This window comes from Octopus bimaculoides, chromosome 20 (genome assembly GCF_046866305.1).
Source record: "Octopus bimaculoides isolate indiv1 chromosome 20, ASM4686630v1, whole genome shotgun sequence".
NCBI classification, from domain to species: Eukaryota; Metazoa; Mollusca; class Cephalopoda; order Octopoda; family Octopodidae; genus Octopus; species Octopus bimaculoides.
In genome coordinates this window covers 45,050,336-45,072,835 of record NC_142947.1, presented here as the reverse complement: position 1 = coordinate 45,072,835, position 22,500 = coordinate 45,050,336, and the positions used below count along the sequence as shown (strand labels likewise).

At 37.9% G+C, this 22,500-nt stretch overlaps 1 protein-coding gene across 2 annotated transcripts in view; it reads right to left on the bottom strand.

Annotated features, from left to right (window-relative positions):
• LOC106870076 (sialin) overlaps positions 1–22,500 on the bottom strand; it is a 163,076-nt gene that overhangs the window by 135,846 nt on the left and 4,730 nt on the right. The window contains exons 1-2 of one of the 2 annotated variants that reach the window (XM_089338505.1): positions 16,337–16,575; positions 6,788–6,858 (exon numbers count right to left, since the gene is read on the bottom strand). The gene's annotated coding sequence lies outside the window, so the exon portion shown is untranslated. Of the gene's footprint in view, positions 1–6,787; positions 6,859–16,336; positions 16,576–22,500 lie in introns of those variants that run through there. The other variant, XM_089338506.1, reaches the window with a different exon arrangement.

Genomic DNA, 22,500 nt, shown 5'->3' with positions numbered 1-22,500 from the left:
GAATGCGTCGCTACTTCACGCTCCCAGAATGCAATTCACCGATGCACTGTTGCACACGCTGCTGCATATATTGCTGTAAGTCTTTCCATATGATGCATTCATTGATCTGAAATTTTAGGTTGCTTGTCACTGGTATTGATTAGAAGTATTCTTTCTAAGTATAGCACGGAATATTGTCGGATGGCTGGGGTGTCGTCTCTTTTATGTTGCCAGGCACTTGCCTTCTTCTTTACATCATCGCTTTGTTTGTTATCATCATCATCATCATCATCATCATCATTATCGTCGTCATCGTCATTATCGTCATCATCATCATAACCATTGTCATAATTAGTATCATCATTTTTCCATTCATCATAATCATCGCCCCCGCCGCCACCACATCCGTCATCATCATCATTGTTTTATCGTCCAATTTTGCTTGCATAGGTCAAGATGGAATTTGTTGAAACAGGCTTTTTTTTATGGCTGGATGCCCTTCCTGTCACTAACATTCACCCATTTCCAAGCAAGGTAATGTTCCTCCCACCCCACCCATGGCTGCGCATACAATGCTTTCATGGAAGACTGGAAATATCATCATCATCATCATCGTCATCATTTTTGTGGCTTGGCCCCCATAAAGACTGAACAGAAAATACCTTAAAACAGTTGTTTTGTTTATTTAGCTGTTTATAGTGTATTCACTTGTGGTCAGATTATTGTGAAAATTGGCAGTATTGCAGAAACAACTCTTAGTTTTTTTCTTTTGCTTTTTTTTAAACATAAGTAGCTGTTTGTGCTAAATCTATAAGTTGATGGGAAAAAAGGATGTTAGAAATAGAATTGGTGTAACTAACAAAGTGTGTTTCCTGCGTTGATTTGGTTTCTCTTGAAATTTCTTAAAAATGCATGCGTTTTAATGAAATATTTTAGTGATACATTGTGAAGGGCATAGATTATGATAATGTTGAGGGGGAAAAATTGGATAAAAATGGATGCTTTTTTTTGGAGGATCATCCTCCACATCTATTGGACTTTCTTAAAGACATAATTTTCAATGAAATTTCCTAGAAATATGATTTTGAGGATCTAGGTTATGATTATCTGGATAAATTTTGAAAAACATTTCTTGGAATACAAGAAGTGCGTTCCCTAGATTTTGTTTCCAATGTTCCTTTTAAAAATGCATAATTTTTAATGAAAATTTCCAGAAATACATTTATGAGGATGTTTCATTTATAACTAACAGGATCTTTCTATCTTTTGTCAAATGAAAAATTTAATAAAATGTGGGTGAATGTAGCAAATATGGCACACATGAATGACAGACCCACTTTGAGCATGAACCTATAAAACAAAAAGAGAAAGGGCGTTTTGCTCTCATGGTTTATTTCCAAGGTTACCCATGGGCATTTTTCATAGGTTTTGCTTTCTACAGATAACCCTAGTCAGAATTATATCTTCTCTCCCTTTTGGGAATTTCTGTTGTTAAAACATTACCTTGTTATCTCTTTGTGTACACGTCCCAAAATGTTTTCAATCCCTATCAATTGGCTTCGAAAAGAAAAATTCTATATTGTATTGTCCCCTCTGTGTTCGGCCCTGCAAGACCTAATAAAGAAATCTATCAACAGATTATAATTTGTTTTATTTATAATTAAAGGACCCTTCCATCTTCAAACTATAAACGTTTATCTCTAATTATAGCTGTTTTTATCTATAAATATGTTTTATCTTTTACTTGTTCCAGTCATAAGACTGTGGCCATGCTGGGGCACCACCTTGAAGAATTTTAGTTGAATGAATCAACCCTAGAACTGGTGCTTATTTTATCAGTCTCTTTTGAACCACCAAATCATGGGGATGTAAGCACATCACCAACTGGTTGTCAAGTGGGGTGGGGTGATCATAGGTTCACTTGGGGATAAAACATTAACAATGATATAAACATGACCACCACCACAAATACCAACAACAACTGCGTCACCACCAATTCTACCACCAGCACCAGCACCACCACCATCACCACCACCACCACCATCATCGCCACCACCACCATCACCACCACCACTACCACCACCACCGCAGCCACCACCGCCACCACCATCATCACCACCACCGCAGCCCCCCCCCTCTCCACCCCACCTCCACCACTACCACCACCAACACCACCACCATCATCACCACCACCACCACCACCACCACCACCAAGAACAGACCATTTCTGGAAGCAATTCAATTTACTCCAGAACTTTCTGTAAAAAATTTTATTCTCCTGCCCCTCTTCCTCTCCCTCTTCACCTTTTCTCCGCCTCCTCTTCCTTCCCCAACTCCTGCCTTCCCTTCCCACATAACCTCCCCTCCCCTCCACATAAGCACACACCTGTCTGCTCCCTCACCTCTATCATGTCACACACCCCCTGCCACCTCCTCCCTCTCATATTATTATTCCCCACCCTGGCACCCAGCATGCAGCACCCTGCTTTCCTCAACCCACCACTCTCACAACACCCTCCCCTTCCATCTCCCCCACCTACCCACCAAACCAATTCAATTTTTTGAAAAGAGGTGATTGTTTTTCTTTGATAAGTGCCCCCTACCCCTATCCCAACCCCTTGTTCCCTACAACTTTGCTTCCACTTTTTCACCTTTTGTGTGCGTATATGTGTGAGGCTGTTCATGCATGTACTTGTGTGTATGTGTGCATGCATGTATGCATCTGTGTGTCTGTGTGCATGAGTGCATATATATGTGTGTGTATGTGTGTGTGTGTGTGTATATATATATATATGTGTGTGTATGTAGGTTTTACATATGTAAGCCTCTTTGTGAGAATGCATGTGTATGATGTATATGTGCATATATATCTGAACACACACACACACACACACACACACACACACACATATATATAAATATATACATACATATATATATATACATGTGTATATATATATATATATATATATATGTATGTACATATACATATTTATGTAATATATATATATATCTTCTGTGTGAATATGTGTGTATGTATATATATATATATATATATATATATATATATATATATATATATATATATATATATATATATATATATATATATATATATATATACATATATATATAAGTATATATATATATATATGTATATATATGTGTGTTTGCATGTGTGTGTGTATATATCTATATAAGTATATATATATATGTATATATATATATATATATATGTATGCATATTATATATATACTTATATATATATATATATATATATATATATATATATATATATATATATATATATATATATATATATATATATATATATATATATATATATATATATGTATGCATCTTATATATATATATATATATATATATATATATATATAAATGCATATGTAGCTTATGTCTGTGTTCGACTGTCTCACATTCTCTCTCTTTTTCTCTCTCACTCTCTACCTGTCTATCAGTAATGTCAGTTTCTCTTCCACCTGTATCTACCCAACCCACGCACACACACATGCACACCCACAACCACTCACCTCCACACATGCGCACGCGCGCACACACACACACATACTCTCTCTCACTCCCTCAAATTCGTACACACTCTCTCTCTCTACCTGTCTGTCTGTCTGTCCTCCTTCCCCCTCCCACCTCTACCACCACCCCTACCGCCCACCTATACATCACTAATTACCATTATTGTGTAATGTCTTTTATTGGCAAACAGCTCTCTCACCATGTTGCTTGTTTTTGTTGTTTGTAGCATTGGCGTTGTTGTCGGTGGTGCTGGTTGGGGTGGTAGTGGTGGTGGTATTGATAATGGTAGCATTGGTAGAGTAGTTACTGGTGTTGGTGGTAGTATTGCTGTTTTTGTTGCTGGTAGTGATAGTATTGGTGCTGCTGCTAATGTTGTAATTGTTGGTGGTGGTGGTGGTGATGGTGATGATAGTGGTGGTGGTGGTGGTTGTGGTGGTGGTTGTGGTGGTGGTGGTGGAAGTGGAGGTAGTGATGATGGTGGTGCTAGTGGTGGTGGTGGTGATGGAAGTGGTGGTGGTGGAAGTGGTGGTGTTGATGGTGGTGGCAGTGGTGGTGGTGATGGTGGCAGTGGTGATTTAAGTTTGAATCAGGTGGTAGTGGAATCAGAGATGCCATATTTCTAGCGAGACAACCCACAAAAAAGAAATTCCGAACGAAGAACAAAACCATTCTATCTAGAACTTATTGATCTGGACAAAGTATTTGACAAGGTGCCATTCTGTAGTCTGGGTCATGTGACACTGTTCAGGATTGGCAGGGTAGGACTAAAGACAGACGATTTATACAAACCGTTTAAACCATATTTGGAGAGACACGAACATCACCATGCAACGCTGGGCCTAATTCTTGCACGGATTCACACATCTTATCTTCCTATTCTCATATGACTTAGTGGTTAGGGCATTCAGCTCATGATAATAACGTTGTGAGTTCAATTCCCAGCAGTGTGTTGTGTCCTTGAGCAAGACACTTTATTTCACGTTGCTCCAGTCCACTCAGCTGGTACAAATGAGTTGTACCTGTAATTCACAAGGGCCGGCCTTGTTGCATTCTGCGTCACACTGAATCTCCCTGAAGATTATATTAAAGGTACTCGTGTCTGTGGAGTACTCAGCCACTTGCAATTTAATTTCATGAGCAGGCTGTTCCATTGATTGGATCAATAGGAACCGATGGAGAGCCAGTTATACACATGTACTCCCAGCAGAAGTACAGAGGAAGATGCCAGTGCTGCCTGACTGGCTCCCATGCAGCTGGCACATAAAAAGCACCAGTCAAGTGTGATCGATGGCAGTACTGCCTGACTGGCCCTTGTGCCAGTGGCATGTAAAAGGCACCCACTACACTCTCGGAGTGGTTGGCGTTAGGAAGGGCATCCAGCTGTAGAAACCTTGCCAGATCAAATTGGAGCCTGGTGCAGCCTTCTGGCTTACCAGTCCTCAGTCAAACTGTCCAACTCATGCCAGCATGGAAAGCAGACGTTAAACGATGATGATGATGATTTAACGTCCTTTTTCCATACTGACAGCATGGGTTGGATGCTTTGATAGGAGCTGACAAGACCAGGATTCACACCAGGCTGTGATTGTCTGTTCAGACATGGTTTCTATGGCTGGATACCCTTCCTAATGCCCACCACTATACAAAGCATTCTGGATACTCTTTTATATGGCACCAGCACCAGTGTTTTTCACGTGACACCTGTGCCAGCACCAATGAGTTATATGTGGCCCCGTCACCAGTGCCTTTTATGTGGCACCAGTATTGGATACTTTTTACTTGACATCAGCACAGTAACAGCTTAGATATTTTGTACTTGGGCCACATGTGGACTCGTGAAACCATCTACAACCCTATCCAGCTTCACATTGGCCCTCGTGAAGATTTTGAAACGACAGTGAAGGGGAAAAAAAAGCTGAGATGGAATATAGTATGCTGGCCTTGTAACAAGATCTGTAGATTTTGCAGAGACTGTTTTTTAAGAAACTAAAGAGAGAGGGGGAAAAAAGGAGATGTAGATGCAGACAGAGGGAAAAAATGGATAAACATTGACAAGGAATGGATATTGAAATCCTAAAATGGAAAGCCACAATTCTGGCACGTTGCCATGACTAATGGAGTAGTCTGGTGTTCAGCATGTCACTACTTTAACTCGGTTGGAAGTCTGTTGCTCCCATTGAGTAGCATTGTTAGTAGTGAGAGTACATTGAAGTAGAGGTTCATCAAACATCTCTTTCTCTCTCTCTCTCTCTCTCTCTCTCTCTCACTCTCTCTCACTTTCTCTCTCTCACTCTCTCTTGCCTTGTCTCTCTATCTTTCTCTGTTCCTTTCTCTCCCTCTCTCTCTCACTCTCTGTTCCACTTTCTCTTGCCTTGTCTCTCTTTCTTTCTCTGTTCCTTTCTCTCTCTCAGTGTCCCTCTCTCTCAGTGTCCCTCTCTCTGTGTTTCACTCTCTCTCTCTCTCTCTGTTCCTTTCTCTCGCTGTTCCTTTCTCTCTCTGTTCCTTTCTCTCTCTGTTCCTTTCTCTCTCTGTTCCTTTCTCTCTCTGTTCCTTTCTCTCTCTCTCTGTCCCTCTTTCTCAGTGTCCCTCTCTCTGTATTTCACTCACTTGCTCTCTCTCTATGTGTTGCTGTCTTTATCACTCTGTCTCTGTCTTAATGCTTGTCTGTTTATCTGTCTGTCTGTCTGTCAAACATTAGCAACACTTCCTCAGATCTGCATCAAAGGTATGCTCTTACATTGTGCATCCGCCACATATATTAATATATATATATATATATATATATATGTGTGTGTGTGTGTATATATATATATATATATATATAGACAGATAGATAGATAGATAGATAGATAAATGGATATATAGAAAGATGGGTTGTCAAGGTCATAATAGTGTTAGATAGAATGCCGTGCTGCATTCCAGTCACTAATGCTTTGAGTTCAATACCTGCTAAGTTCTTAATTACCTTTCATCCTTTTAGGTTCAATAAAGTAGCAGTGATCCTACTGGAACCATTTTCTTGTCTCCCTCTCCTTTCCCCCTTCTCCTTCACTCCCCCTCTTTCTTCCTCTCTCTCTCTTTCCCTGGACTCCAGAGAAATTCAGCTGAAGTAGACCTGGAAAAGGAATGGCTCTGTCTGGTTTATTTAAAATGTCAAAGGCAAGTTGTATATCTAGACAGGACCCCTATAACTCCACTAGGAGTTGAGAACTCAAGTTATACATGTGAAAAAAACAAACATTATAAGTGACTTACCTCACCTTCCCTTTTACAATAGTAATTGCAGTTAAACCCTGTGATTGGTTAATGAAACTTCATATCAGCATCTTTATAATAATAATACAAAAAGTGTTTTAATTATACATGAATAGATTTTGTATTACATTATTATACAATGTTACAACATTAATATTATAATTAGAATAACATTTTTATATCCTGATAAAAATCATAAAATATAGCCATGATATTTTAGAGTCGCATTATCAATACATCATTAAACTCCAATACATTATTACAGTGCAATAAATATTGATGGAATGAACGTGCATGTAGATACTGAATTGGCTAAAACAACAGTTAAGGATATTTTAAATAGCAAACAGTAAGGAAGCATGAATTTTACAAGTGATTTATAATTTAATTGATCTCAACAGCTGTTTCAATAGAATAAATACATTGCCATTTATGTAATTGCATAATTGATATATAAAATTAATTAAAATGTGACTGTTACCCATCTCATCAGAAGAAACACCATTGAGATAGCTGTGGAAAGTAAATTATGAGGCATATGTAAAATTTATACCTTTCTACTGTTTACTATTTGAAATAGAAAAATAAAAAAATAAAAAAGTCAGTTATATAAAAGAGATTTTTAACCTTTTATTAAGAGATATTATATTGTATGTGATAATGGATAGTAAATGATATCATATACTCAGCAAAAGATTCGAAAATAAATTTTTTTAAAAAATAATTGAAATATATAAAATAGTATTAAAAATATTTATTTATTTCCTAAAAAATATAATATCATTGTCTGATAAAGCAATATCCTTTTTATCCATTTTTATCTGCTTAGCAGGAAATTAAATTAAAAGTACAAAAGAATATCAGGAAAACTTCACTATGGCAATCAATAAATAAAGATATCGAAACTGAAGAGAGAGCCTCTACATGTTCTTTGTTTGATAACGATAGGAGTCAAAACTCCCTCAAATCACAATCTGCTATTTTTAAAAATGAACAAAGCAAGGCTACATTTGAAAGTGTATTCCTAGATAGACTATACCTGAAGAGTTGACAGAATGATGGTGACTTAAACAATATGAAGGACACATTAAAGAATCAAGTCTTTGATATGCTGTAATGAATGCAAACAGTTCTTGAGAAGACCAACGTTTTATAGAAATCTCACACCATATTTCATCTGCAAAATCTTTCCATGATGTTCTTTTCTCTTGGATCCCTTCAGACAAACCTTTGTTTAAATGTGAAAAACAAAAAAAACCCAAATTCTTCTATTTGGGGTAGTGAGTATAGACAAAGTGAGGGGAAAATAAATCACATATTTTAGTATATGAATTCGTGAACTTCATTTACATTGGTTGGGATTACAAAGGATTCCCTAAGATGCATTAGCTCGGCTAAGTGGAACTATCAGCAATCATGTGAAGCCCCAACTCTGAATGAATCATCATCATCATCGTCGTCATCATCGTTTAACAGCCACTTTCCATGCTGGCATGGGTGGATGGTTTGATTGAAAGTCTGGCAAGACAGAAGGCTGCACCAGGCTCCAAATGTTATATATATTTTAAGAGTATTTATTCTTTTATTCTTTTACTTGTTTCAGTCATTTGACTGTGGCCATGCTGGAGCACCGCCTTTAGCTGAACAAATTGACCCCAGGACTTAGTCTTTTGTAAGCCTAATATTTATTCTATTGGCCTCTTTTTGCCAAACTGCAACATGACGGGGACGTAAACAACCAAATACCAGTTGTCAAGCGATGGTGGAGGGACAAATACAGATAAAAATAACAAGTACACACACACACACACATACGACGGGCTTCTTTCAGTTTCCGTCTACCAAATCCACTCACAAGGCTTTGGTTGGCCCGAGGCTATAGTAGAAGACACTTGCCCAAGGTGCCATGCAGTGGGACTGAACCAGGAATCATGTGGTTGGGAAGCAAGCTTCTTACCACACAGCCACTCCTGTATATATATTTGAAAATTAAAAAAAGAAAATATCATTCTTTGTTATAAAAATGCTCAAGTGCTTGAATCTGACCCTATGGCTGTGTATTTGACACCACTGCTCTCAACCTTATCTGGTTTAATAATAATTATAACTGAAAGTGATATAAAACAGCAATAAACATGTCATACAAAACATCTGTTTACAGTAAAATAAAGTTAAAATTTGTGTATAGAATATGAAAGCTTGTCAGAACAGATTTGAATCTGCTCCACATGACAGTTGACAAATGATAACATGAATAAAAGTAAAGCTTTACATCTGAGTATAAAATATTGGGTCATCTTTTTATGTCACATAATTAAAATAAGCAATTTATCAAAAAGTGAAATCAAGAATAAACACACTTTTGCAGAAACTGTAAGCAGAAATTATTTACAGTTTGTGTATTTGGCCAGATAATCATTCACCTGGTATTGAGGTTAGCTGAACGAAGAATTCCATAAGAAGTAGAGATTGCAGTTCTATATTTAAGAGATGAGGAATTGTATACATTATTTACATTATTTACATTTGACGGGTGTTTGTCTTCATCTTGTTTGTTGTTAACACAATGTTTTGGCTGATATACCCCTCCAGCCTTCATCAGGTGTCTTGGGGAAATTTCCAACCTAGGTCCTCATTCCTAAGATATCTTTCAATGCTACTAAACCCAAGATTTCGAGTTCTATTCCAGGCAGTGACCTGCATGATAATAATAATAATAATAATAATAATAATAATAATAATAATAATAATAATAACATCGAAAAATACCTTAGGAATGAGAACCCAGGTTCGAAATTTCCCCAAGACACCTGATGAAGGCTGAAGGGTGTATCAGCCGAAACATTGTGTTAACAACAAACAAGATGAGGAGAAATATCCGTCAAATGTAAATTATGTAAATGAAGTAGAGATTCTGTTAATGAAAAAGGGATCGAATAATGTGTAACTTAGTGCAAATACAATACACTACATTCAAAAATATAGATATAATGTATGTATATATCTATATATATGTATGTATATGTATGTATATCTACCTATCTCTTTTAATCTTTACTCTTTTACTTGTTTCAGTCATTTGACTGCAGCCATGCTAGAGCAACACCTTTAGTCGAACGAATTGACCCCAGGATTTATTCTTTGTAAGCCTAGTATTTATTCTATTGGTATCTTTTGCTGAACCACTAAGTTACAGTGATGTAAATATGCCAGCATCGGTTGTCAGGCGATAGTAGGGGACAAACACAGATAAACAAACATATACATATACATATGCGTGTGTGTATGTGTGTGTGTGTATGTATGTATATTTATATATGGCGGGCTTCCTTAAGTTTCTTATTTCTTTATTGCCCACAAGGGGCTAAACATAGAGGGGACAAACAAGGACAGACAAAGGGATTAAGTCGATTACATCGATCCCAGTGTGTAACTGGTACTTAATTTATCGACCCCCGAAAGGACGAAAGGCAACGTCGACCTCGGCGGAATTTGAACTCAGAACGTAAAGACAGATGAAATACCGCTAAGCATTTGCGTGCTAACGATTCTGCCAGCTCGCCGCCTTCTTTCAGTTTCTGTCTACCAAATCCATCCACAGGTTTTTCGTTGGCCTGGGGCTATATAGTAGAAGTCACTTGTCCAAGGTACCACGCAAACTTCTTACCACAGATGTAAGCTGCAATGGCTTGAAGCTTGTAACAATAGTTTAAGCAACAATGGTGCAGAGGGTTTGTTAATGCTGCAGAGACCAAGGGATGTGTATCCATGAGCAACAATAGCCCACAGCTTATGGTTTGTGGCTCTTAACAATAGTTTAAGAAGCAACAGCTTGTAAATGTAAGCTGCGATGGTTTCCAATGGTTTTGTGGCTTGTAACAATAGCTTAAGTTTCAATGGCTTCTAACTGTTATCTGTAATGGCCTGTAACTGTAATAATTGTGGAAATTGCCAAAGCTTGCAAATGTAAATTGTGCATCTGTTCATGCTTCGGTGTTCATGCAGCATGTTGACGATTTATTATTATTTTCTGGGGGCTTTTTTGTGTGTAGTCAAGTAGGAAGGGACATGCCCACAAATGAGACTGGATGGTGGTTAGAAAGAAGATATGTCTAATTCAAATACTTGAAACTGAGTAGACTTCATTGAAGGCAACTGAAGACCAGATCATCATCATCATCATCATCATTGTCATTCAACGTCCGCTTTCCATGCTGGCATGGGTTGGACGATTTGACTGAGAATTGACAAGCCAGGAGGCTGCACCAGGCTCCAATCTGATTTGGGAAGGCTTCTACAGCTGGATGCCCTTCCTAACACCAACCACTCTGAGAGCGTAGTGGGTGCTTTTTATGTACCACCAACACAGGTGCCAGTCAGGCAGCACTGGTATCAGCCATGCTTGAATGGTGCTTTATACGTGCCACTGTCGCGGGTGCCAGTCAGGTGGCATTGAGATTGGTCACACTTGAATGGTGTTTTTTATGTGCCAGTCAGGTGGCACTGGCATTGATCATGCTTGAATGGTGCTTTTTACGTGCCAGTGAGGCAGCCCTGGTATTGGCCACAGCTACCAGATAATGGTGTTAAACCTGGGAATGGTTTAGCCCTTTAGCATTTAAACCAGCCATATCAAGCCAAACTGTTCTTCCTGTTTTATCCTCAAATTGGCCAGTTCTGACCTCTCTCACTCACCCTACAATGTCATTTTAAAACTAAACAATCACATCACTGAAATGTTGAAACTATGAGATAATGGATAATCAACTGAAAACAATGTGAATAAATGAGTATCACATTTAAAATAATAATCTGAATGCTAAAGGGTTAAGCAACCCACACAATTCCCAATGCTGAGAACTGGAGCAAATACCACAAGGTATCTTGTCCCTACACCCTAACAATTCCACCAGTCCACTATCTGAGACTATCATTTTTTTATTGCCCCCAGAAGGAATAAAAGTAAAGTTGGTCACAGCTGGATTTGAACTGAGAACACAAAAAACTTCAACAAATTTTGTTTGATGCTCCAACGACTCTCCTGATTTGCCGCCCACTATGGACATAAAGAATGGGAAAGGTCAATAATATTAAAGCTTTAATTTTCCAGTTATCTGTTTAATCCTTGATTCGAGCTAGATGCAAAGATATGAAAGGGGATTGTGCCATTTACGTCTTAATGTTACGTCACCCAGATTTAACGGCCATTTACATGCCTGGCATTTTAATATTATCAGAGATTGCTGTTTGCTTTTGTCTTCGTTTAAGTAATTAATTCATTTTAATAATTAATTTCATTAAGCTGCTCCACTGTAAAATCAGTAAAGCAAAAGATAAAATGCTTTAACTACACTCTTTTATAATGTAGTCAATGGGAAGAATCAGTAAAGCATTGGACAAAATACATTATGATATTTGCTTTCAGTCTGTGACCTCAGGGTTCAAATCTCACAGAAGTCAACTTTGTTTTACATCCTTCCAGGAGCCAATAAAAAAAAAAAAAGCTGTAGTTTAGCAGCCGCCTTTCCCGTGCCAACATCACATCCTGGATGATTCACTGGGTTGAGGGTCCTACCTCAAAGCATGAAAATATTTGACAGTTACCCAGGACCTTACGATTCTAGAACCTCAGTTCTAATCTATGTTTGCTGGTGTCAATAAATAAATAAATAAATAAATATTTTAGGGTCCGTTGGATTACTTTGCCCAGGAGTCACTAGGCCAAGGGGTCCACTGCTAATGTATGCATGCTGTCTATTATAGGCCATAGTGCATTGCTTTGCCAGTTGGCCTTAGGGTCTAGAAGCTCAGTGCTAATGTATGAATGCTGTGGTTTCTGTTGATGAACAAATGCTGCAAACCTACTGGGCTGCTTTGCCCAAAGGTCACAAAAGTCAAGGGGCCTGTGGCCATGCAGGGGCTCCTGTCAATAAATGTTATATTAAATATCCTAGTGCATTGCTTTGTCAATTGGCCCTCAGGTCTTGGAGCCCAGTGCCAACGGGCATACAGTATGGCCTGCTGTCAATAAATTAATACTATCAGCCCTTTATTTTGCCCAGGGTCTTATGACATCATTTAAACAGTTTTACCAAGGAGGTGTCTATGTATCTGCCTTTGACTACATAGACACCTAAAACAATTTACAAAGGATTAAGGTGGCGCACTGGCAGAAATGTTAGCACGCCGAGCAAAATGCTTAGCAGTATTTTGCCTGTCTTTGTGTTCTGAGTTCAAATTCTACCGAGATTGACGTTGCCTTTCATCCTTTCAAAGTTGATAAATTAAGTACCAGTTGTGCACTGGGGTCGATCTAATCAATTGCCCCCTCCCCCCAAAATTTCAGGCCTTGTGCCTAGAGTAGAAAAGAATTTACAAAAGCTTAATCCATGCTACCCTGTCACACTCAGTTCCAAGTGATGACCCCCCCCCCCCCCGCTCCGCCTCCTCTCTGTAAGGAGGCACAAGCACTTTTACACACATGTGTACACACAATGAGAACCTCCACCTACTCAAATTCAATCAGAAGGTTTTGGTCTACTGCAGGCTACAACAACAAAAAACTTGCCCAAGATGCCATGCTGTGGGATTGAACTTGAAACCATATTGTTCAGAAGCAAGCTTCCTAACCAGAATTTTATAATATTTTTTTTTACAATCTTCTATGTTTCAAGTTCAAATCTCATACAAAGTCAAAAGTTCCTTTCTTCCTACCATGGACAAAAGGGTTGCAATGAACATTCTTTCCCTTCCCCTACTCCAACATCTCCTCTGAGTTCAATGTTCCCATTCTCGTTGTTTCATATCATTGGCCATATGGTAAGAAGATTGCTTCCCAACCACATGGTTCTAGCATCAGTCCCATTGTGTGCCACCTTCTGCAAGTGTCTTCTACTATAGCTGTCTTGGGCCGACCAAAGCCTTGTGAGGGAATTTGGTAGACAGAAACTGAAAGAAGCCCATTATATATGTGTATGTGTGTGTGTGTGTGTATGTGTATATCTGTGTGTGTGTGTGTATTTTTGTGTTAGTGTTTGTCCTTCCACTAGTGCTTGACAACTGGTATTTGTGTATTTGTGATCCCAAAACTTAGCGGTTTGGCAAAAGAGTTGATAGAATAAGTACCAGGCTTTAAAAAATAAGTAATGGGGTCAATTCTTTTGACTAAAAATTCAAGGTGGTGCCCCAGCATGGGCATTGTCTAATGACTGAAACAAGTAGAAGATAAAAGATTCTATCTATCTATCTGTTTATCTACCTACCTGTTACCTACCTGTCTATCTATCTATCTATCTATCTCTCTATCTATCTATCTATCTATCTATCTATCTATCTATCTATCTATCTATCTATCTATCTATCTATCTATCTATCTACCTACCTGTTTACCCTATCTATCTATCTATATCTATGTATATATATATATATATATATATGTATGTATACCCCCACCCACACATATCTATATATATGTGCATGTATGTGTTAGTGTCACTGTCACTGAAGCAATATTGCTTGTTTGCAGTCTTCTGTGAAAACGTGTCTGGCCATGGGAAAAAACATTGCCTGGCTTGGAAACAGGTGAGGGTTGGTGACAGGAAAGGTACCTGGCTATAGAAAAATCTACCTTTGGATCCACCTCTGACATGGAGATGCGAGGGTCATATTGGACAGGACAACAACCAGCCCTTCGTATCATACGGCCCAGGCTTGGATCCTAGGTGATTCAGTAGGGTCAACAACTGGGCCCTTCACCTATGGTTATTAACGATATATGCTGGCCCTTGAGAGGCAGGTACAAAAGCATCACCCTCCTTGCAATAGTTACTACCTGTTGCAGTTCATCTTGCAGCTGTTGCAATTGCTGCAGATGTTGTTGTTCTTATAGGATCATGGTGCTGTAGTTACTGTCGCAATATTTTCTGCACTTTACGCAATTATTATGTGCAGCAGCAGTTTTCGGCGGCGTCGTTGTTGTTGTTGTTAGCAGTGGTTGCAGGTATGTCGATGTCGTTGCACATGCTGTTGCAATATTTGCTGCCCTGCTGCACACATTGTTGCAGGTGGTGCTGCTGCTGATGCCACTGCAGTGACTTGCAGACACTACTGTTGCTGCTCTCGCTACTACTAACGATGGTGCTGCTGTAAGTCAAAAGAAGCACGTGATGCCACTGATAAACATGTAGTAGCAGCAACAGTAGCACTACTGGCAGCAGCAGCAGTTGCAACAACAGTAGCATTAGTGGCGGCAGCGGCAGCTGCAGCAGTAGACTGCCATATTTGCTGACGATGAGAGAAAACAGCATTTTCAGTGATGGAGACAAACAGCAGCAGCAGCAGCAGTAATGACAATGGTGGTGGTGGTGGTGGTGGTGGTGGTGGTGGCAGAGGTGATGGGCATGGTAATGGTGATGATGATGATGAGGATGAATGTGGTGGTGATGGTGGTGATGATGATGATGATGATGATAATGTTGTTGATGATGATGATGATGATGATGATGATGAGGGTGATGATGATGATGAGGGCGATGATGATGATGATGATGATGATGATGAGGGTGATGATGATGATGAGGGCGATGATGATGATGAGGGTGATGATGATGAGGGTGATAGGGATGATTGCGACTGTGATGAGGATGAGAGAGAAGGTGAAAGAAGAATGGGATGAGGATGAGGATGACGGTGATGATGACGGTGATGATGATGGTGGTGATGATGACGATGACGATGATGATGATGATGAGGAGGAGGAGGAGGAGGAGGTGGAGGAGGTGGACAACAATGACATTAACTGGGATTGATGGAAATAAGAGAAGTGTGAAGGAAAGGATTAGGAGAAGGAAGCTGAAGTAATTGGCGGGGTCGAAGGCAATAAGGATAAGAAGGAGGAGGAGGAGAACTATGGGAGGGAGGGGGGAGAAGGAAGAAGGAAAGGAAGGAGGGAGGAGCAGAGGTATGAGGAGAAGGATGCTTATGATGATGATGATGACGATAAAAATGGTGGCTTAATAATGATGGTAGATGGTGATAATCGCAATATGGAAGGATACAGGGTTGGCTGGTTGTAGTGTTAATGGTGAACAGGATGATGATGATGATGATAGTGGTGGTGGTGGTGGTGACAGTGATAGTGGTAACGATGATGATGATGATGATGATGGTGTTGATGACAACGATGATGCTGATGAGTTGGCGATGATGGTGGTGGCAGTGGTGATGACGATGACAACGGCGATGGGTAGGATGATGATGATGGTCATGACGACGGGTATGATGATGATGATGATGGTGATGACTATGATGGCGATGATGACGGTGATGCTGATGCCTTACGACGACGACGATGGTGGCGACGACGGCGGCGGCGGCGTGAACGATAACGATGCCAATGATGACAACAACAACAACAACAACAACAACGGCGACAACAACAAAAGCACCAGCAACAACACCAGCAAAACCAACAAGTACCTGTGACGAGACTTCACAAAAACAAAAGGGTTTCTAAGTAAACACTACAAGGAGATTTTCTTTCGTTCCTACCTCTGCCAGATGGTTTCATCTCTTCATCATTTTCTGCCTCCTTCTTCTTCTTCTTCCTATTCCTTATTGTTGTTGTTGTTGATGTTGTTGTTATTGTTAACGATCGTTTTCCCCTCGTTTTATCTGATTCTTGTTTTTTTTCTTCTTCTTCCTCCCGAAGCTGGTTGTCGATCGCAGCCGTTTTCGTACAACACAAGCTACACCGCTCTTTGCTGGATGGACAAAACACACACACACACACACACACACGCACACACACACACACGCACACACATACATATACAAATATGTGTACATATACATACGCATGCATACACACACTCATACACACTCATACATGTACACAGACACATATGTCTGAATGTAAATCTACCCCCTCCCCACATACCATCCAAAAAACCCACCCACCCACACACACACACATACACACAGTCATACATTCATGCATTTGAACATATAGAGAGATATGCATACAAATGCATGCATGCATATCCAGCCACACATATGCGTGTGTATATAGACAGATACACGTACACACACACTCATCATACACATGCATATATATATATATATATATATATATATATATATATATATATATATATATATACATACATACATATGTATGTTTATGCATATATACATATGTAGACATATATATATGTATGTATATATATATATATATATACATATATATTTCGATAGATATACATATATATATATATGTGTGTGTGTGCGTTTGTGTGTATATATATATAATGTATATACATGCTGACATTTAAGCAAACACATACACACACATACACATGCATATATATGTGTGTGTGCACATGTGTGTGTGTGTATGTGTATGTGTGTGTATATGTATGTGCGTATATATGCATACATTCTCATAGTCAAACATTCACCCACATATACACAAACACACCCATGCACACATGTTTAAATAAATATGCCTAGATTTAAACAAACGCATATGTGTACAAAAATATACTGTTTACACATACATTCATCAGAGCTCAATATATATATATATATATATATATATATATATTTAAATAATAAGAGTAAAAAATTGAAATTAATTACATTAATATCAATTAAACCAGTGGCCTAGCATATTGAAAAAAATCTGAAGATTCAGAAAATTATATTGCATACATATAAAAGGAATGACCACTAGGTGGACTCCTAATATGCTAAATGTAGACCCCATATGGTCTGACCACTAAGAAAAATTGTTCTCAATACAAATGAGGGCTTACTGGAAAGTTCATGGCTTTAAGGATATCACGAAAGGCCCAACCTTCCGAGTTAATCTTTATATATTATTTTATATAATTATATAATATATAAAGAAAAATATATGTATTTATATGTATATATTATTCTTTAAGAAGAATAGTACTGACTGTGACTTCGAAATTTTGGCCTCATTAGCCTTCAGCAAACTTTGGTACATTTCAGTTCATCTTCGTTTTACACAGTCTCTGTTAAGTGAAAACTTCCTGGGGGTAGGTGGGGCTCTGTTGGAAGATAATCAGGTTGTAGGTGAGGTTGTGATGGAAAGGTATTATGAAAGATTTTTATTGATTAAATTTGGTGTTGTGTTATTGTTCAGAATTCATTCATGCGTGTAGAACTTTGTTAAATTAGACACACCTGATAACAAAGTTCTACATGCATGAGTGAATCCTGAACAATAACACAACTCCAAATTTAATCAATAAAAGTCTTCCATAATACCTTTCCATCACAACATAATTATCATTCAACACAGCTCCACATACCTCCAGAAAGTTAAAACTTAACAGAGATGTTACATAAAACTAAGATGAATTCGGTTGTACCATAGTCCAATGAAGACTAATCAGGCTGAAACTTCGAAGTCACTCTCAACACTATTCTTGTAAAAGAATGATAAATATCTGCTCTACAAAAAGTATTGAGTAATCCTCCAGTAAAATTGTTATTACAACTTGATATAAAAACAAACATTAATGTATGTGTGTGTGTGTGCATATATATATATATATATATATATATATATACACTCACACACATATATATACATATACATATATATATGTATATATATATAAATGCACACATATGTGTGTATATCTATCTACCTATATAATATATATATATATATATATATATATATATATATATATATATATATATATATATATATATATATATATATATATATATATATATATATATATATATACATATATATATATTGGCACAGACATGGCTTCTCAACCACATGATCTCAGGTTCAGTTCCACTGGATGGCAACTTGGGCAAGTGTCTTCTACTATAGCCTCAGGCCAACCAAAGACTTATGAGTGGATTTGGTAAACAGAAACTGAAAGAAACCCATTGTATATATATATATATATATATATATATATATATATACATACATACATACATACATACATACATACATACATACATACATACAATGTATATATATATGTATATATATGGCTCAGAAGCATCATGAATTCAATGGAAGACACTCAGGTGTCTGAGAATGAGAATGGGAAGATCAAAAGTTGCTTTGGGTCAAATGGCACTACAAGACTGGCCCAATCGCCTGTCTATGTGGAGGAGCAGCCCATACTGGAGCACTGTCTTGTCTGACCTTTACTACTCAACTCACTGAAATTTGTGGAAGGGATGGATTACCTGAATTCTTAGACTATTGAACAAAATACTTTGTCGTATTTGTTCTGGCTCTCTACGTTCTTGGTTCAAATCCCGCTGAAGTCAAATTTTCCTATTATTTTTCCAGGGTGAATACATAACATACCACTCATGTACTCTTAACTTGCTTAAAATGAGAATGGGATGACCAAAAGATGCTTTGGTCAGCTGGGACTACAAGACCAGCCCAACCACCTGTGAATGTGGAGCAGTAGACCATAGTATGGCACCTGTGGACCATACTATAGAGCCTTGTTGCCCTCTTCTACCCAACTCTTTGGTCAGGTGGGGTTACAAAACCAACCCAACCATCTGCCAATGTGGAAGAGCAGAGCATACTGGAACACAACCTTGTTGCCCTCTACTACCTGATTCTTTGGTCAGGTGGGGCCACAAGAGCAAACCATACTGGAGTACTGCCCTGTTTGCCCTCTACTACCCAACCATTTGGTTAAATGGAGTTACAAGACCAGCGCAACCACCTGTGAATGTGGAGAAGCAGAACACTATACTATGGAGCAATAATTTTGTCTGCCATCATCTATCCAAACATTGCAGCTCAAATGTGCATGCAGGATTCAATAAAAAGGCAAAGAACTATTCAAGAGAAATAGCAAACTGACACATAACTGTTATGCTTTTTTAAATTGGAAGAAGTATAACTGTCAGTATAACTTGGTACCATTCTTTCACTCATTGTTTCAGGTGCCTGTGTAATCATTAACGGACATTGTTGCCTTTTTGACCCAGATGTCCTCAACTCGGAAGAATATTGAAGATGTGACATCTGCAGAGAGGTCCATAATGGTACCCAGTTGGCACTCATGTTCCGTTGAGTAGCCTAGACTAAAGTGAAATGAAGAACCTTGTTCAAGGTCCAAGGATTAAACTCATGATCTGATGACCACAAAATGACCACCCTAACCACTAGACCAGGTGACCTCACATTTCTAAATATATTTAAAGTGTGTATACGTATCTAAGTATATATTTAAAATATGAGGTTAATAGTCTGAAAAATTATAAACTTAATTGCTGATTTGGCTTTCAACCAAGTCCATTATAAGAAATTTTACTGTTGTTTCTGTTTGGCAAAGACAGCAAAGTAACCAAACTGTTCCCCACCGCTCCCCTCTCTCTTTCTTTCTCTTGTGGTTATTGTGGAAGATGGGGGGATTTATTATGGTCTTCTTGTTTTTGTTTCTTTAAAGCAAGCAAAGTAGTCTTATAGCAGTTTCTCCACACTCCACACAACTCTTTGTCTTTCCATCGAAGTCTGCACAGTCTTTTGACCTGCAGGGGTTGGACAGTGGACAATAGACAAGGACTGTGTTCAGTGGGTTTAGTAGCCCACATCATACATGGTCTATGGTAGCAGTGAGCATGCAAGGGCAGTGCTCTATATAGGGTTAAGTAGCTGATACTAGACAAGGGCAGTGCTCCGTAGAGTAGGATACTAGAAATCAGAAAAGAACAGTGCTCCATATAGCAGGGTCATTGAGATCAAACAAAGTCAGTTCTTCATAAGATTGAGTAGATGAGTACAGAAGAAGGGTAGTAGTGCTCCAAAGGATTGGGTAGCACAGAAAAGACAAGGATGTGTTTTGTAGGGTTTAGTAACAGAGAGCAGAATAAGTATGGCCCTCTGAACGGTTCAGAATGGACTTCTGAAGGAAAATGTTAGGCTTTCTAAGGGTTAAGTGTGCTCTACTGAAAGGAGGGTCTGGTGTGACCTTCTGAAGGGTTTGGTGTGACCTTCTAAAGGGCTCAGTATGACCTTCTAGAAGGTCTGATGTGACCTTCTGAAGGGTTTGATGTGGAGTTCTGAAGGGCTCAACTTGACCTTCTGGAGGGTCTGGTGTGGCCTTCTGAAGGGTTTGATATGGTGTTCTGAAGGGCTCAGTGTGACCTTCTGGAGTGTCTGGTGTGACCTTCTGAAGGGCTCAGCATGACCCGAAACATTTGAGAAAAGATCATTCTACTGGAATACATCTTTATTAATTTCATTTTATTTCAAGTCTCTCTTTTCATCTAATTGTGAATTTTAGAAACACCCTATTTAGATTTCTTTATCTAAATTAGTAATTAATTGTTTGAAGTAATTACAAGTGCATATAAACAAAGATCTGAAGAAATTTTGGGGAAGAAAACGTTAAAAACATTGCAGTGGGTGGAGTCCTTATTGCAACATATTTTCTTTTTAAAACTTCATTATGTGTGCATGTATACACACACACACACACACACACACACACACACACACACACACTCACACACATGCACATTTTCAAGTGTGTAAATTGTGATCTTTTCTTTTTACAGTTGCACATCAAAAAAATATTGTTGCACTAATTTCGTCAAAAGATTATTAAACCGTGAGCCAATAAACTCATCAGCATCTTTTCTAATTACTAACTAAACTGAATTCATTTCATTAACAATGGAAAAGAAATTTAAATACAAAATATTCATTAACTTTTTCGATATCAATCCTTCTGAGTCTGTTTTTGGTTCTATGGAATGAAACCTTTAATTTTAAATTTTTCAAATTAAAATTTTAAAGCTTCATAATGAATTAATGTAAGAACCAACCTGTTTCAAAGATCGGATTAGGAATTAAAATCAGTTTGCTTCATTGAATTCCTTCAAATTCTTGATTATTTTAAAAATTAATCAAAATATGTGGTAAGTGTGCATTTTGCTGGAATTTACGGAAACAAAAGGATTAACTTAAGACATATTCAACATAAACATCATCATCATCACCACCACCACCACCACCACCACCACCATCATGATCATCACCATCACCATCATCATCATCATCATCATCATCATCATCATCATCATCATCATCATCATCATCACCATCACCATCATTACAGCAATATTCATCCTAAACCAGGGCTGCCATGTTATGTTGGCATACAATCATTACTTCAATGACAAAGTTATTTTACTAAATTTTTCATTATTTTTCAAATTAATTGAAACAAAGGCTGGATATGTCAAAAGAAATATGGTAACAAAAGGGTTAAAGTAATCTAAAAACCTTCTTCCATCAAAAGTTTTGGTTAATTTGTATTCCAAACTCCAACTGAATAATGACAAACTTATTTTAGTAAATTCTTCAATATCTTCAACAGAAATACGGTAACCAAAACAAATCGAAGTTATCTAAATAAAAAGCTTCCATATTAAAATTCCATGATAATTTATGTTCCAAATAACAGATTAATAACGACAAAGATGTTTTATTAAATTCTTCTTTTCTAAATTAATTGAAATAAAGGCAGAATATTTGGATAGAAATATGGTAACAAAATAGTTAAAATAATCTAAAAGCATTTTTCCATCCAAATTTCATGCTAATTTATGTTCCAAATATCAGCTTAATAATAATAGCAAAGTTATATTCTTAAATTCTTTATTATTCTTTGAAG